Source organism: Musa acuminata, chromosome BXJ3-5 (genome assembly GCF_036884655.1).
Source record: "Musa acuminata AAA Group cultivar baxijiao chromosome BXJ3-5, Cavendish_Baxijiao_AAA, whole genome shotgun sequence".
Taxonomy (NCBI): domain Eukaryota; kingdom Viridiplantae; phylum Streptophyta; class Magnoliopsida; order Zingiberales; family Musaceae; genus Musa; species Musa acuminata.
This window is the reverse complement of record NC_088353.1, coordinates 24,303,853-24,319,558: the sequence shown is the minus strand read 5'-3', so window position 1 is coordinate 24,319,558 and position 15,706 is coordinate 24,303,853.

The following is a 15,706-nucleotide window of genomic DNA, read 5'->3' as shown; positions in this document are numbered from 1 at the left end:
AGAACAATTCTCAAGTTACGAAGCCAATCCGTATAATTTGGACCAGTGAGGCGGTTGACATCAAGTATGCCACGTAAGGGATTTAAAAGCGACATTTTCTGAAAATAAAGATGCAACAAAAATGAATAACATGCAGATTTTGCAAGAAATAAACTATCAAGATATGGACTTCTATCTTAATATGCTCCCACTATTTTACTAACGAGTCACGCGACACCCTCAGCACGTGAAACGAAAGTCTCCGGCAGACTTCTAGTGGGGATCAGGATCCAATCAGCGTCTTAGTGTAACCTCGAGGGACTCGACCAATCACACTAAGCCTAAAAGGTAGGCAACTCTTGCCGATCACAACTCCCGTCCTGTTCGGCCTCCGAATCACCATGGCCTCGAGGGACTCGACCAACCATGATGCTCGGTTAAGTCAACACCTTCGTTACAAGATGAGTCTGATTTGATGATATACCCTCGAGGGACTCGACCAAGCATACCATGCCCTCAGGTCACCGGTGACATCTCTATGTCGTAAGCAAGATAGCGAATCGCGATATAGGTGAGTCTCGAGGGACTCGACCAACTCAACCTACACCGGGAATCGGTTCCTACTTATAACGATGGAAGGCCACGTGGGTCAATCTAATTGCCTCACGTTTACCGACTTAATAGTATCGAGAGATGTTTCTAAGATTTGGTCTCCTAATATGACATGTCACACATATACATATTTAATATATATCTACATCGCATGCAAATATATATACTTATCTAGTATGTGTATAAGCAATCACACCAGATGATCATGGACCACAACCTAATATGATTAGGCCCGAGCCAGTAGGCCTAATCACTCACATCAAGATCCATGTGTGCAACGGTGCATCTCCATGCCCTATGATCGTCCATCTCGTCCTCGTCGATTCCGTCGATATCTTGATGCATCTCCATGCATCACGATCGTCCGTCTCGTGGGTCTCGCTATCGCATCCACGCTCCCCCTGCGCCTCCTCATGTGATTACAACTTAATCATAGGCACACAGGCCCGACAATAAACGAGAAATATAATCGAGGCTCGCAGACCTCAATAATAATAATCACAAGTACACACATCACACGGTCCATAATCATCCGTCCACACATCATACATCACATGTATAAATAATCATCATAATGTAGGACTACTAGATAATAATAAAAATAATAATCAACTAAACCTTTTAATTAATTAACATTTTTTGAAATCAAGGACATGTAGGGAATTTATGAATTTATAGGGGTATTTTCGTAATTTGGACAAAAGACATAAACTGGAATTTCTTAAATTCTGAGGGGTAAAACTATCTTTTTCCCAAAAAACCCTAATGCCCTACTATCCTTTGCTGCTGCCGCCGCCGTCGCCACCATGCTGGAGGCGACTTGTGCGGCGGGGCGAGGGCACTACCCTCGCTTGTAGGCGGCACACGCCCGCTAGCTGCCGTTGCAGGTGGGCTACCCCGCGGGCGGCCGCCCCTGTAGGGGGGGGGGGGTTTCGCCCGCGGGAGCAGTGGCAGCAGGCGCCGCTTCCTTGCGGCGGCAGGCACCGCTACCCTGCGGTGCCTTTACCCGTCGGCTGCCAGCCCCGCCGGCAGCAAGTCTGCTGCAAGCAGGCCGCCGGCCGGCTATTGCAGACGCAACCCCTATGCTGCCCGCCTTCGGCTGCACTTCACGCATGTAGATCGAGGGCAGCAACTATTGCTACCCTTTCTCGCTTTTGCGTCAACGATTTTGACGTCAAAATTCTTCCTAAACACAACACACGCAGTTCAAAACCAATCATTCGCACGAACAACCTGTCTTTCCTCAGTTACCATGTACCTATAGTCCCTCATCCATCTAATATCCCAAAGACCGTATATCGAGCATGGTGCTATCAGACCCATACGGTTTCTACTCAAGTCTCGCTCTAATCGGATTCTCCCGGATAACTCTTTCTCTCTCAACCTGAATGACCCTGGCCAGGGATTTGTCTGAGCAAGAACACATGGGATATTCCTCTCATGACACCGAGAGTGGATGATCCTCTATCGACACTCAATAGCCCTCGTAAGGTCGACTACCACTCCCAATGACCAGCTGTACTAGATCTGGGACAGCCAAACCTATAAGTCTAGTATCAAAGAGTGGAGCACGCATACAAGACATCCTTGGTGTCTCAAGTCTATGGACCAGATACACAACTAGGACTACGGAATCGCTGTCTGACAATAAGGCATCATCAACCATCCAGCATTCCGTAAGCGGATCAATTAGTGAACTCATTCTCCAATGAGCACCTGTACTGTATCCCTAGTGTCCCTACACGAGCAGCTATTAGACCAACTGCATCCATCATATGGACGGGTATACAGCACACCAGTCTATCCGGTTATCACGATGTCCCTCTCGAGTAACCTATGACCTGGATTATTTAGGATATGTGTTTGAAGGTGATTCGATCTCATTATCGTGATCTCATCACGATCCGATTCCCATTGCACAAATCCAAGGACATCACAATATATGTATGCATTTATGCAATAGTTATAAAGTGATATACGCCAAAATATAATAGGGAAAAAGATTCTGTATCAAGTCACATGTGCCATCACTCACGTGATTGGCTTGCTGGGCACCTATGACTAACACAAGGAACCCGGGATGGAAAAGTTTTAGGCTCCAAGTTTGAATCAACTTAAAGTCTATAAATACCCCTCTCATCCTTGGTTAACACACACAAGTATTGAGAGTAAAAAAGTAGAGAAACGCTGCTACAATCTTGTGTGAGCTCCTCTCAAAGTTCTAAGTGTTAGAATAGTATTAGGACTCTAGCTAGGAGAGTCCTAATTGAGAGGGACATTCATGTAAAATCTACCTAAGCCGACCCTAATTAAAGAGATGAAGAGGCCGGCTAGGGTTAGGAGGTTTTTTCTTAGAGAAGAATTAGAAGTTGTAAGGGAATAGGAGTCTTGAGTAGGAGTCCTATTAGGAGTTGGTTAGAAGTAAGAGTCTTAAGTAGGAGTCCTATTAGGAGTTAGGGTTTAGAAGCCCTATAAATAGCCATGTATTCCTCCTCTTTTCTTAAGCAATAGATGAATCTTTTCTGTAGCCTTTGAGCAGCAACTTGGAGGGAGGAACCCCTAGAGAGTTCCAAGGAGGTCGATCCCCTAAAGAGATCAACCCCAAGTTTAGAATCTGCAAGGGTTCTAACACTTTGTATAAGAGCAGCATTTTTGGTATCTCGCTGCCCTTCCATAGCCATCCATTAGCCCTCCACAGCCGCCCAAAGCAATTCCCACAATTGCTTAAAAAATCATCGCCAAATTCCGCCATCATCTCCACCACCGCGGATCATCCTTTGATCTCCCCATGAATTACAACAGGTTTTGGTTTCCTACCTTACAGCTGCTGTAATTTAGTTATCCCTATCCGAAAATCCAAAAAAAAAAAATTTATTCCTATATTGCTGCATAAACTTTTCGTCACAAAGTTTTCATCTCTACAACGAAAGATACATTGCAGAATTTCAACCGCATAGCACTGTTTATTTGATCTTGATACTATATTTTCTCTGTCCAAACCTCTACAAAATTTTCTTGATTAAATTGGACATCATTACTGTCATATCAACTAAGATATTACTGTCAATTCCCTCCTCAAATCTCTCAAATTTTTTGTGGAGATTTTGTCGAGAAACCGCTGTTTCTTCGACGATAATTCTACTCTTACAAGACAACACAATTCTGCAGCAAACTTTCACTGATTTCTATCAAACTTTTGCTGCCATCCATCACAGATCGAAAACTTTCATCCACAGCCCTAAAACTCCACCAAACCAAACCATCAAACTGCACCCAAAAAAGCCACAAAACAAACCTAAACCGCAGCCTACATCTACCAATCCACCAACCCTTTCAACTATCACTTCTTTCAACCTATACATGCCATTAACCCGTCAACAAAAGCGAGATCTTAACATCACAAATTTGGAGTCATATACTATGGCATTTGAGGAGGCAATCAATGCTAAATTTGAGGCCTTCGAGGCACGAATGAAGGATAAGATTCGGACTCTCCTTACCGAATTTAGTTTGGGCCGACCACCAAGCCCAAAGAAATCACATCAAGGAGAGAGCTCTAACCAATCACATCATGCCCAAAGAGATGACTTCCAAGAGAGGGGAGGCTCTATGACTGGCCCTAACTATTTGCACATGAGAGTGGATTCCCTAGATGGGAAGAAGGAGACCCAATTGGTTCGATCTCGCACGCGGAGCGATATTTACGGTACCATAAAATTGCGGATGCATCCATGGTAGAAATTGTAGCTATACATCTTGAAGGGGATGCCATACAGTGGTTTGACTAGTTTGAACACACTTATGGAGTCCTTTCATGGGGACAATTCAAAGAAGGATTATCTGCTTTGGACCAACTTATTACGAGAACATTGATGGACAACTAGCAAAGATCCGACAATCATCCACCATTCAGGAGTACCAAACTAGGTTTAAAATGTTATCTAATCAAACTCATTATTGGTTTGAAAAACAGCTATTGGGGACCTTTATTGAGGGCTTAAAGCCAGAGATCCGGGGAGAAGTTAAGGCATGACAACCATACACGCTTATGACAGCCATCTCTTTCGCACGACTTCAAGAGGAACGATTGAACCATGAAGCCTGGAGGACTAGGATCACTCCTCGACCTACAATACTAAAGCCCTTAGCCCCCCCTTCTATCAACCGAGTCCCTGCACCGAAAACTACAACCACTACCTATACCGGACTCGATGTGGACTGACATCTCCATGGACTTCATTGAAGGGCTGCCACCTGCCAAAGGTAAAAGCACAATTCTCATGGTGGTTGATCGACTTACGAAATATGCTCATTTTTGTGCTGTGAGAAGTCCCTACACTGCTGCTTGTATTGCCCAAGTTTTCATAGAAAATATTGTTAAACTGCATGGGATGCCAAGGTCCATTGTAAGTGATCGTGATAGGATCTTCACTAGTAAATTTTGGACTGAGTTATTCCAGTTACAAGGCACCAAACTCAAGATGAGCACAACATATCATCCACAAACTAACGGCCAAACAGAGGTGGTAAACAGGTGTTTAGAGACGTACCTTCGGTGTTTCGCTAGCGACCGACCAAAAGAGTGCCCCTTATGAAGCATTGTATGGTGGTATAATACTACATATCATTTATCTACAAAATGTGCCCCTTATGAAGCATTGTATGGTTGACCGGCCCCTATGATTCCAAAGTATGTAATTGGCACGGCCAAGGTAGATCAGGTTGAACAAGAATTGATTGAGAGGGACAAACTCCTACAATTGTTAAAAGATAATCTCTCTACAACTCAAGCCAGAATGAGGCAGCAAGCCGACACACGACGAAGCGAAAGAGAATTTTCAGTAGGAGATTGGGTTTATCTTCGCCTACAACCATACAAGCAACTCTCCATCAACACTCGAGCCTCCATGAAGCTATCTCCACGATTTTTTGGGCCCTATAAGATCACAGACTGTATTCGAGCAATGGCGTATAGACTTAAATTACCTGAGGATGTCAAAATTCACTCTATCTTCCACATGTCATGCTTGAAGCCCAAGTTGGGAGAACACGAGTCACCCCAGATCCAACTGCCCAACACCATTGAGGATGGAGTTATTCAAGCTCAACCACAAGCCATCCTCGATCGCAGGATCGTGATGCGCTGCCGACTTCCCTTTACTGAAGTGCTAGTGCATTGGAATAATTTACCACTTGAAGACACCACATGGGAACCATATGAGGAGCTGAAGACCCGGTTCCCTGAGTTCATAGAATCTCAACCGTGAGGACATGGCTGATTTGAAGAGGGCAGGTATGTTAGGACTCTAGCTAGGAGAGTCCTAATTGAGAGGGACATTCATGTAAAACCTACCTAAGCCGACCCCTATTAAAGAGATGAAGAGGTCGGCTAGGGTTATGAGTTTTTTTCTTAGAGAAGAATTAGGAGTTGTAAGGGAATAGGAGATTTGAGTAGGAGTCCTATGAGGAGTTGGTTAGAAGTAAGTGTCTTAAGTAGGAGTCCTATTAGGAGTTAGGGTTTAGAAGCCCTATAAATAGCCATGTATTCCTCCTCTTTTCTTAAACAATAGATGAATCTTTTCTGCAGCCTTTGAGCAGCAACTTGGAGGGAGGAACCCCTATAGAGTTCCAAGGAGGTCGATCCCCTAAAGAGATCAACCCCAAGTTTAGAATCTGTAAGGGTTCTAACAAATAGTTTGAGAGAGGAGTGAGTAGGGGTGTAAGGGTTATCTTCTAAACCCGGTAAAAGGAGAATTGAGTTGTAAAAGGTGGTTGGTCTTCGTCTATTGAAGGAAGACCGATAATGGATGTTGTTGGCCTCGACGGAAGAGGAATCGGTGAAGTGGACGTAGGTCACATTGACCGAACCATTGTTTATGTTTTATTCTTGCTATTTACCTTACTGTAAACTACCTTCAATACATTTATAAACACGGTTTAAAGTTAAGTTTCCGAGTTCGGTTTTCAACGTACGAAATGAAATTTCTTAAACCGACATTTTCTCTACTACACTAATTCACCCCCCCCTCTTAGTGCCGACCCCGATCCTAACAATTGGTATCAGAGCCTTGTTATTTCTTATTTGGTTTAACACCCTAGAGAAATGGCTATTTTCGGCTTTTAAGAGGGTCACTCTCTCATTTGTCCTCCATTTTTCAATGGGATAGACTACACTTATTGGAAAACTCGAACGAGAGTTTTCTTGCTTTCATTGAATCTCGATTTATGGCACATAATCGAATTTGGTTTTCAAAAGTCTTTTCTTCCAATGAACCATTGGAATGATTTGGAGAAGAAGGTTTTTTCTCTAAATGCAAAGGCTATGAATGTCTTATTTTATGCTTTAGGCAAAAACGAGTTTAATCGGGTTTCTATGGTTGAAACAGCTTTCGATATTTGGTGCATTCTTGAAATCACATATAAAGGGACTAGCAAAGTTAAAGATTCAAAAATTAACTTTTTGATGCATGATTTTGAACTTTTTCGAATGAAACCAATTGAGACTTTTGGAGACAACTACACTAATTTTACGGATGTTGTCAATAGTCTAAAAGGACTTGGTAAAATATTTCTCGGATTTTGAACTTATTAATAAGATTTTAAGATACCTTCCAAAGAGTTGGGATCTAAAAGAAATGGTAATACTGTTAGGATCAAGAGCACTAAGAGGGGGGGGGGGGGGGGGGGGGGGGTGAATAAGCCGATTCGTAAATCATTTCAACTTCTGCCTAGGAGAGATGCAGAAAAGATATGAATGCAGTTTGCAGTTATGATGGAAATCAGAATATAAGCGCAAACTGAAATACGACGTTCATACGATAAAAGCGATTTCGGTATAAAAGCTGATTCATAAACCACTTTAACTTGAGATAAGGCGAGATGCAGTTAAAGCAAAGATATAAAGTCAGTTTGTAGTTATAATGGAAATCAGAACGTAAGCGAAAACTGAAATACGACGTTCATACGATAAAACTGATTTGCGTCTTAAACCTCGATTCGGAAAGCACTGAACATTGAAACACGTTCGTAAAAACACATAAGGCAGTAAGCTATTGAGGAGGTTTGTAGTAAAGATAAGATGCTTAAAGTAAATACAAACCGAGATTTAGAGTGGTTCGGTCAATCTTGACCTACTCCACTTTTGGCTTCCTACACCGACGAGGTCACCGATGTCAACTAGAGGCCTTCCTTCAATAGACGAAGGCCAACCACCCTTTTACAGTTTCACTGCTTTTGACGGGCTTAGGAGACAACTCTTACAGAATTTTCTCTCCTCTCTTTACAATTCAGAACTTGGTAGAACAGAGGGAGAAGAACTTTTGGCCTTTACAACAATTTTGATCTCTAAGAATCATAGAAAAAGATTAAGATTTCGGTGTAAGTTGATACCCTTTTAGTGCTGAATGGGTGGGGTATTTATGGGCCCCAACCCAGTTCAAATTTGGAGCTCAAAACTGTCAATTCCCGGAATTTCGGGATCAGGCGGTTGCACCTCCTGATTGGAGCTCGAAGACTGAGCCTCTAGGCGGTGCTACCTCCTGTCAGGGGCGGTTGCACCTCCTGACAGAGCTCGAAGACCGAGCTCCGGCGGTTGCACCTCCTGACTGAGGCGGTTGCACCGCCCGGCAGAGCTCGAAGACCGAGCTCAGGCGATGCCACCTCCTGTCATGGGAGGTTGCACCGCCCAGTCTCGCTCGGAGACTGAGCCCCAAGCGGTGCCATCGCCTGGCTGGAGTGGTTGCACCTCCCAGTCTCACTCGGAGACTAAGCCCAGGCGATGCAACCTCCTGCCTTGGGTGGTTCAACCGCCTGGCAGAAATCTGGGTCCGAATGGGTTGATCCATTCGGTCCAATTTGGGTTTTTTAGGGGCCCAATTGCCCTAAGATTAAGTTAATGGGATCACCTCCCATTTCCAACTAAATCAATGTGCTAACTATGATTTTTCCTAAGACATTTACTGCAACTTGCTCCAGTGCGTCAATCGCTTCTTCCGGCGAGCTTCCAGCGAACTTCCGTCGATCATCCGATGAACCCTCGGTGATGCTCCTGCGGACTTCCGGCAAACTCCTGGACTTGCGACGATTCACTTGGCGAGTTCCAATGAGCTTCTTTGGCAAGCTTATGGACTTCTCGGATTTGTTCTCGCAGAACTTCTGACGATTGTCCGAACTTCCGTCGAACTCTCGAACTCCCAAAGTGATCATTGTCTTGACTCCGGCGCAACTCCTGCTGCATGTCTCACTTTCATCGTAGTTAATCCTGCACACTTATCTCAACATATAGATTAGATAACAAATGACAATTGACTTCATCATCAAAATCCGAGATTCAACAATCTCCCCCTTTTTGATGATGACAATCAATTGATAATGGAGTTAACCTTAACTCCCCCTGTCTATATGCCATACTTGAGATAAGTCATTCTTGAATTCAAAACCTAAGAATTCAAGAGACATATTGATAAGTTAAAATCATTTGAACTTATCAATACTCCCATCATGATTCCCATCATGATGTATCTCTCTGAAGATGATGTCAAGGCTCGACATTCATTTTCAAATATAACAAGTTTGAATGATGGTAATAGTAGCAATTCATCATATAGTAAGACATCAACATGTAAAGCTGTGAAGTAAGATTTTGATATCATTACATGATGTACACATTTCAAATATTTTAGCAAGTATTGCTTTTCTTCACATGGTAAGATATCAACTCAAGGCATAATGCAAATTAATGCATGGCATCTGTTCATATATCTCTTGGTGATGCAAGCATGGCATAATCATAGCATTAGTGTTTATAGCATCAATTCATATATTTCTCCCCCTTTGTCATCAACAAAAGCATGGTAGTTGTGATACCAACAAATTATCAAGCATATAAAGGAAGGCATGATACGTAGATTGTGTTGAATATTTCTTCCTCTTTTTTGTTATAATCCTTTTTGCATTAAGGAGGAAAGCCATTTGTGAAACCAGCTATTTGTGAGTTTACTTTGAGTCAAGATATGTGTGTGAAACATCTTTTTGTAAGTAAAAATACTATCATCCATATTTCAAGATGGAATTCATAAGCAGGAATCATTTCATCAAATCCATTTCAGAAAAAATATTTTTCATAAGAGTGTATGAGAGAATTCGATTTTTAGCATTCCAATTGTTAAGCGAATCCGAAAAATGAAATGAACTCTTTCATGCATTCGGACAAGACTATGCTATAGATTTACGGATACAATACAAAACATTGTTGTATTCAACACATAATTTCCAACATGTTATTTAGGCATATAATGGCAATCAAGTGATTTGAGCATTTAATAAAGTTCGAAAAATAATTTTAACTAATTTATGTATTCGGACACATCAACATTCCTAATTCTCTTCTTATGAAATCAAATTGCTCCTCACTCAGAGGTTTTGTAAAAATATCAACTAGTTGATGTTTAGTGTTAATGTCATGACTTATCAACTGCATTGGTATATCACTTTCTCAAATTATATTTATCATGGAAATCAAGGCACAAGGTTTTCAAACCATTTAGGTTTTAATGTAAAATCCGAGATAAACAATGAGAGATGTTTGTAACTCTGCATATGCTCAAAAAATATATATATCAGGTAACCATATCAAGGATCAAGGCAAAGCCCATCATGGTGAGTAGCATAAGGAATTTACAATAACAACATATGATTGTGTTCATACAAGCTCATTCATGAGGTGGAAAATTAAAGTGCCTAAACAAAGAATCAAATTATCGATGAATTTGCTGCAGCTCAGATAGGATTTGATCTTGTCGATGTTCAAGCCATTCTTGTCTTTGTTCGAATCGGTCCATCCGAATCCCAATATCTTCGACAGATGATGTATGAGTTTGCTCAAATGGATGTGTTTCCTCAAAGGGATAGATCGGAGGAAGATTGGGTACCCCTAAAGATTGGTGTTTCCGGTTCTGGTTCTGGTTGAGGGGGATCGGTTCTTCTTGGCATTCTAACCCAGTTACCGTTTCTATAAAAACATCTCAATCGGTGAAGTAGATTTTTATTTATTATGTTAAACCTATATACTTTTATTACTTCTTCTTCCGGTGGTATTAGAATATCGTAGGCTTTCATTATTCTAGTGATTATACCACCATATGGGAGCATCATGTCTTTCTTAGATAGTTCTAACATGTTTTGTTGGATAAGATAACCAAGACAGATGTCATGTCCTTTCATGATCAAATACATAGTTCCTAAATTCTAATTGGCTTACTTCATCAAGATGTTATTGTTTAGGGAGAATGATGCTAGTTATGATATGATGAAGTACCTTAGTGTTTAGAGGCAGTAGATGTTCACAACTTTTAGGAACAAATGCTCAGTTGGGATTGGCAAAAATTGTTCCTAAGGCTTCAACATATGTTGTTCCAACAGTTTCATCATCCCATGATCCTGTAAAGTAAAGTCCTCTACTTTTTATAGGAATGTCTATCATGTCGCAAATGAATTTATCTGTAATGGAGATGTGTTGTCCTAAAAGATAGGTAGACATTCTTTCTTCTTCATCTATTTGTATGTTGTTGTAAAACAATCTAACAAGTCTTGGATAGATGGGTTCATTAATTTGTAAAATGGGGAGTAGATCTAAGTTTGCCAACCATTGGATTGTCTCTAAGTCTCTTAGTTCATTTAAATCTACATATTTTCCCTTATTGACACTAGGAAAACTTTTCAGCATGGTATTTTGAATCGAAAATGGTGAAATCAAAATCTTCCACTAATCTCCTCTTCCCTTTGTCCCTTGAAGATCTTCTAGATCCCATAACAACTATTATTTAGAAGAATAGTGATGAGCAAGAGTAAATGAATCAAAAACAGAATTTAAGGGCTTCTTAGAGAATACCTTAGTGAGATCTTCAAGAGAGGGAAGGATTGTTGATGTTTTGCTCCAAAATGAGGGGTATTCGGGATGCTATGAGGGGAGAAATGGGGATGGCGGAGCCTTGGAAGAGTAGAGAGGAGAAGGGAGTGAGTTGGGGTCGGTTTCACCCCCGGCCTTAGCTTGGGTTAAAAAGGGCAAAGTTGCGGGCGGTTGCACCTCTAGCTGGGGCGGTGCAACCGCTTGCAACACGTGACAGCCGGAGGTGCTACCTCCAGCTGGGGCAATGCCACCGCCTGCAGGCAGTGAGCACTTGTTCTGATCGCAGTGTGATCTGATTTGAGAGTTTTTATCTTGAGAAGAATTTTCATTCAGAGCAATCAACTTTACTTACGTAATTACGTAAGAGTTTTCATTTTAAGACAAGAACTTTTGCACGATCAAGATAGATCTTTTAACGTGCATACTCTTAATGTCATACACATGTTTGTGACAGTTTGTTCAAGTTGGCAAGCCTTGCAAGTTCATGACAGACTTAGTCAGTTCATGATACAGAATTGGATTCGAAAGTTAAGAACGGATGAAATTGATGGGTTCGAAAATCTAGAGGATATGTGAATTGAGAATCATGCGTTTCTAATTCTGAAAAATCAAATAGGATTGTATCTAAATCGCATTTGTGATTTTAAATTTCTAATCTCCATATGTTATTTAGGCTAGAGAGCATTGCGAGTTCTTTTTGGATCTTAGGTCATGAATATCGAGAATCCAAGGAGCAGAATATTATTTCTTACTCTAGCTTATAAATTTTTATGTTTTTACAAGAAAGGATGATTTTTAGGTACCCATTTGCTTTTGGGTGCCTCAAAAATAGATCTACATTGTCTGTCATGTTGCATAGAATTTATTATGGTTCCTTTAGGAACCCAAATTAATTTGTTTAGACTAATTTTCTTGAATAGACAATAATACGTTTTGTGTCCAAATTTGTAACAAAAGTTGCATTTGCTTTGGTGTCGAACATGTAAGATGGGGCCTTTTATGAAGGCGGTTAGATTTTGGTAAGGACTTCTCACAAATCCAATTCCACTTCTTTTGAGAACGTGACCCTTGTTTGCAAGGATCATGTTTAGTGACTTGCTACCAACCTCGAATTTCTTCAAGGTGTCCTTAAGTAGCAAGTTTTCCTTTTGGAGAGTTTCTAGATCATTACATTTTGTGCATGAACTTAAACTATCATAATATTCAGTTTTTAACTTATCAAAATTACAAGTAAGACTATCATGCTCCTTTTTTAGTAATTTATATTTTCTACTAATAGTCTTGCATTCATCAAATAAGTCATGGAAGGCATTTAATAATTCATTAAATGATAAATCTGCATCTATTAAATTTGTTACCTCCTCTCCGATGGCCATTAAGGCGTAATGAGCAACTTGCTCGGTGTTGGATTCCTCTTCTTCGGATACGCTCGAGTCATTCAATGTTGCTTTGAGCGCCTTCTTCTTTGATGTTCTCTTCTTGACTTGGGGACAATCACTCTTGTAGTGTCTCGGCTTCTTGCACTCATAGCAAATAACTTCGTCCTTCTTGGGTTCAAATTTATTTTTTGTTTCATTCTTAAACTTGTTTCTTTTAATGAATTTTTTAAAATTTCTTGTTAGAAGTGCCAAGTCATCGTCACAGTCCTCATCACTTGAGTTTTCTCTCAAGCGACCTTCTGAAGTTTTAAGTGTCATATCCTTCCTGTTCTTTGGAAGGATGTCTTCTTGCTCTTCATGAGCTTTGCGAGTCATCTCGTAGGTCACTAATGACCCGATTAGTTCTTCAAGAGGTAATTTGCTTAGATCTTTCGCCTCTTGAATAGCAGTGACTTTAGGATCCCAACTCTTAGGAATGGATCTTAGAATCTTATTTACGAGCTCAAAATCCGAAAAACTTTTCAGAGTCCTTTTAGACCGTTGACGACATCCGTGAAATGGGTAAACATGTCGCCAATGGTTTCACTCGGTTTCATCTGGAAAAGTTCGAAAGAATGTAACAGAAGATTGATTTTTGACTCTTTCACTCTACTTGTGCCTTCGTGAGTCACTTCGAGTGTGTGCCAAATATCAAATGCGGTTTCACAAGTAGAAACACGGTTAAACTCGTTTTTATCAAGTGCACAAAATAAGGCATTCATAGCCTTTGCATTAAGAGCGAAAGCCTTCTTCTCCAATTCACTCCAATCGATCACTGGAAGAGAAGGCTTCGAAAATCCGTTTTCGACAAGATTCCAAAGTTCAAAATCCATAGAAATAAGAAAAATCCTCATTCGGGTCTTCCAATAGGTGTAGTCCGTCCCACTGAATATGGGTGGACGTGTAATAGAATGGCCATCTTGGTTTCCGGCGTATGCCATCTCTCTTGGGTTTTAATCTGTTAGAGAGTTAACCCCGCACTGATACCAATTGTTAGGATCAAGAGCACTAAGAGGGGGGTGAATTAGTGCAGCGGAAAACCTTCTGCGATTAAAATCGAAAACAACTTTCGTTCGATAAAAGTGATTTTGGTAAGAAAGCCGATTCGTAAATCACATCAACTTTTGACTAGGAGAGATGCAGCAAAGATATGAATGCAGTTTGCAGTTATGATGGAAATCAGAATATAAGCGCAAACTAAAATATGACGTTCGTACGATAAAAGCGATTTCGGTATAAAAGCTGATTCGTAAACCACTTTAAATTGAGATAAGGTGAGATGCAGTTAAAGCAAAGATATAAAGTCAGTTTGCAGTTATAATGGAAATCAGAATGTAAGCGCAAACTGAAATACGACATTCGTACGATAAAACTGATTTGCGTCTTAAACCTCGATTCGGAAAGCACTGAACTTTAAAACACATTCGTAAAAACACATAAGACAGTAAGCTATTGAGGAGGTTTGCAGTAAAGATAAGATGCTCAAAATAAATGCAAACCGAGATTTAGGGTGGTTCGGTCAATCTTGACCTACTCCACTTTTGGCTTCCTCCACCGACGAGGTCACCGACGTCAACTAGAGGCCTTCCTTCAATAGGCGAAGGCCAACCACCCTTTTACAGTTTCACTCCTTTTGACGGGCTTAGGAGACAACCCTTACAGAATTTTCTCTCCTCTCTTTACAACTCAGAACTTGGAAGAACAGAGGGAGAAGAACTTTTGGCCTTTACAACAATTTTGAGCTCTAAGAATCACAGAAAAGGATCAATATTTAGGTGTAAGTTGATACCCTTTTAGTGTTGAATGGATGGGGTATTTATAGGCCCCAACCCAGTTCAAATTTGGAGCTCAAAACTGTTAATTCTCGGAATTCCGGGATCAGGCGGTTGCACCTCCTGATTGGAGCGGTTGCACAGCTTGGCAGAGCTCGAAGACTGAGCCTCTGGGCGGTGCTACCTCCTAACATAGCTCGAATACCGAGCTCAGGCAGTTGCACCTACTGACTGAGGCGGTTGCTCCACCCGGTAGAGCTCAAAGACCGAGCTCAGGCGGTGCCACCTCCTGTTAGGGGAGGTTGCACCGCCCAGTCTCACGAGGAGACTGAGCCCCAAGCGGTGCCACCGCCTAGCTGGAGCGGTTGCACCTCCCAGTCTCGATCGGAGACTAAGCCCAGGCAATGCAACCTCCTGCCTTGGGCGGTTCAACCGTTTGGCAGAAATCAGGGTCCGAATGGGTTGATCCATTCGGCCCAATTTGGGTTTTTCAGGGGCCCAATTGCCCCAAGATTAAGTTAATGGGATCACCTCTCATTTCCAACTTAATCAATGTGCTAACTACGATTTTTCCTAAGACATTTACTGTAACTTGCTCCGGTGCGTCAATCGCTTCTTCCGACGAACTTCCGTCGATCATCCGATGAACCCTCGGTGATGCTCCTGTTAGGATCGGAGCGGCACTAAGAGGGGGGGGGGTAAATTAGTGCAGCGGATTAAAACTTTGGTTTTAGAAAATCTTCCGTACGATAAAAATAATGTTGCTAGTCATAGGTGCCCAGCAAGCCAATCACGTGAGTGATGGCACGTGTGACTTGATACAGAATCCTTTTCCTTATTATCTTTCGGCGTATATCACTTTATAACTATTGCATAAATGCATATATATATTGTGATGTCCTTGGATTTGTGCAATGGGAATCGGATCGTGATGAGATCACGATAATGAGATAAATTCACCTTTAAACACATATCCTAAATAATCCCGGTCATAGGTTACTCAAGAGGGACATCGTGAT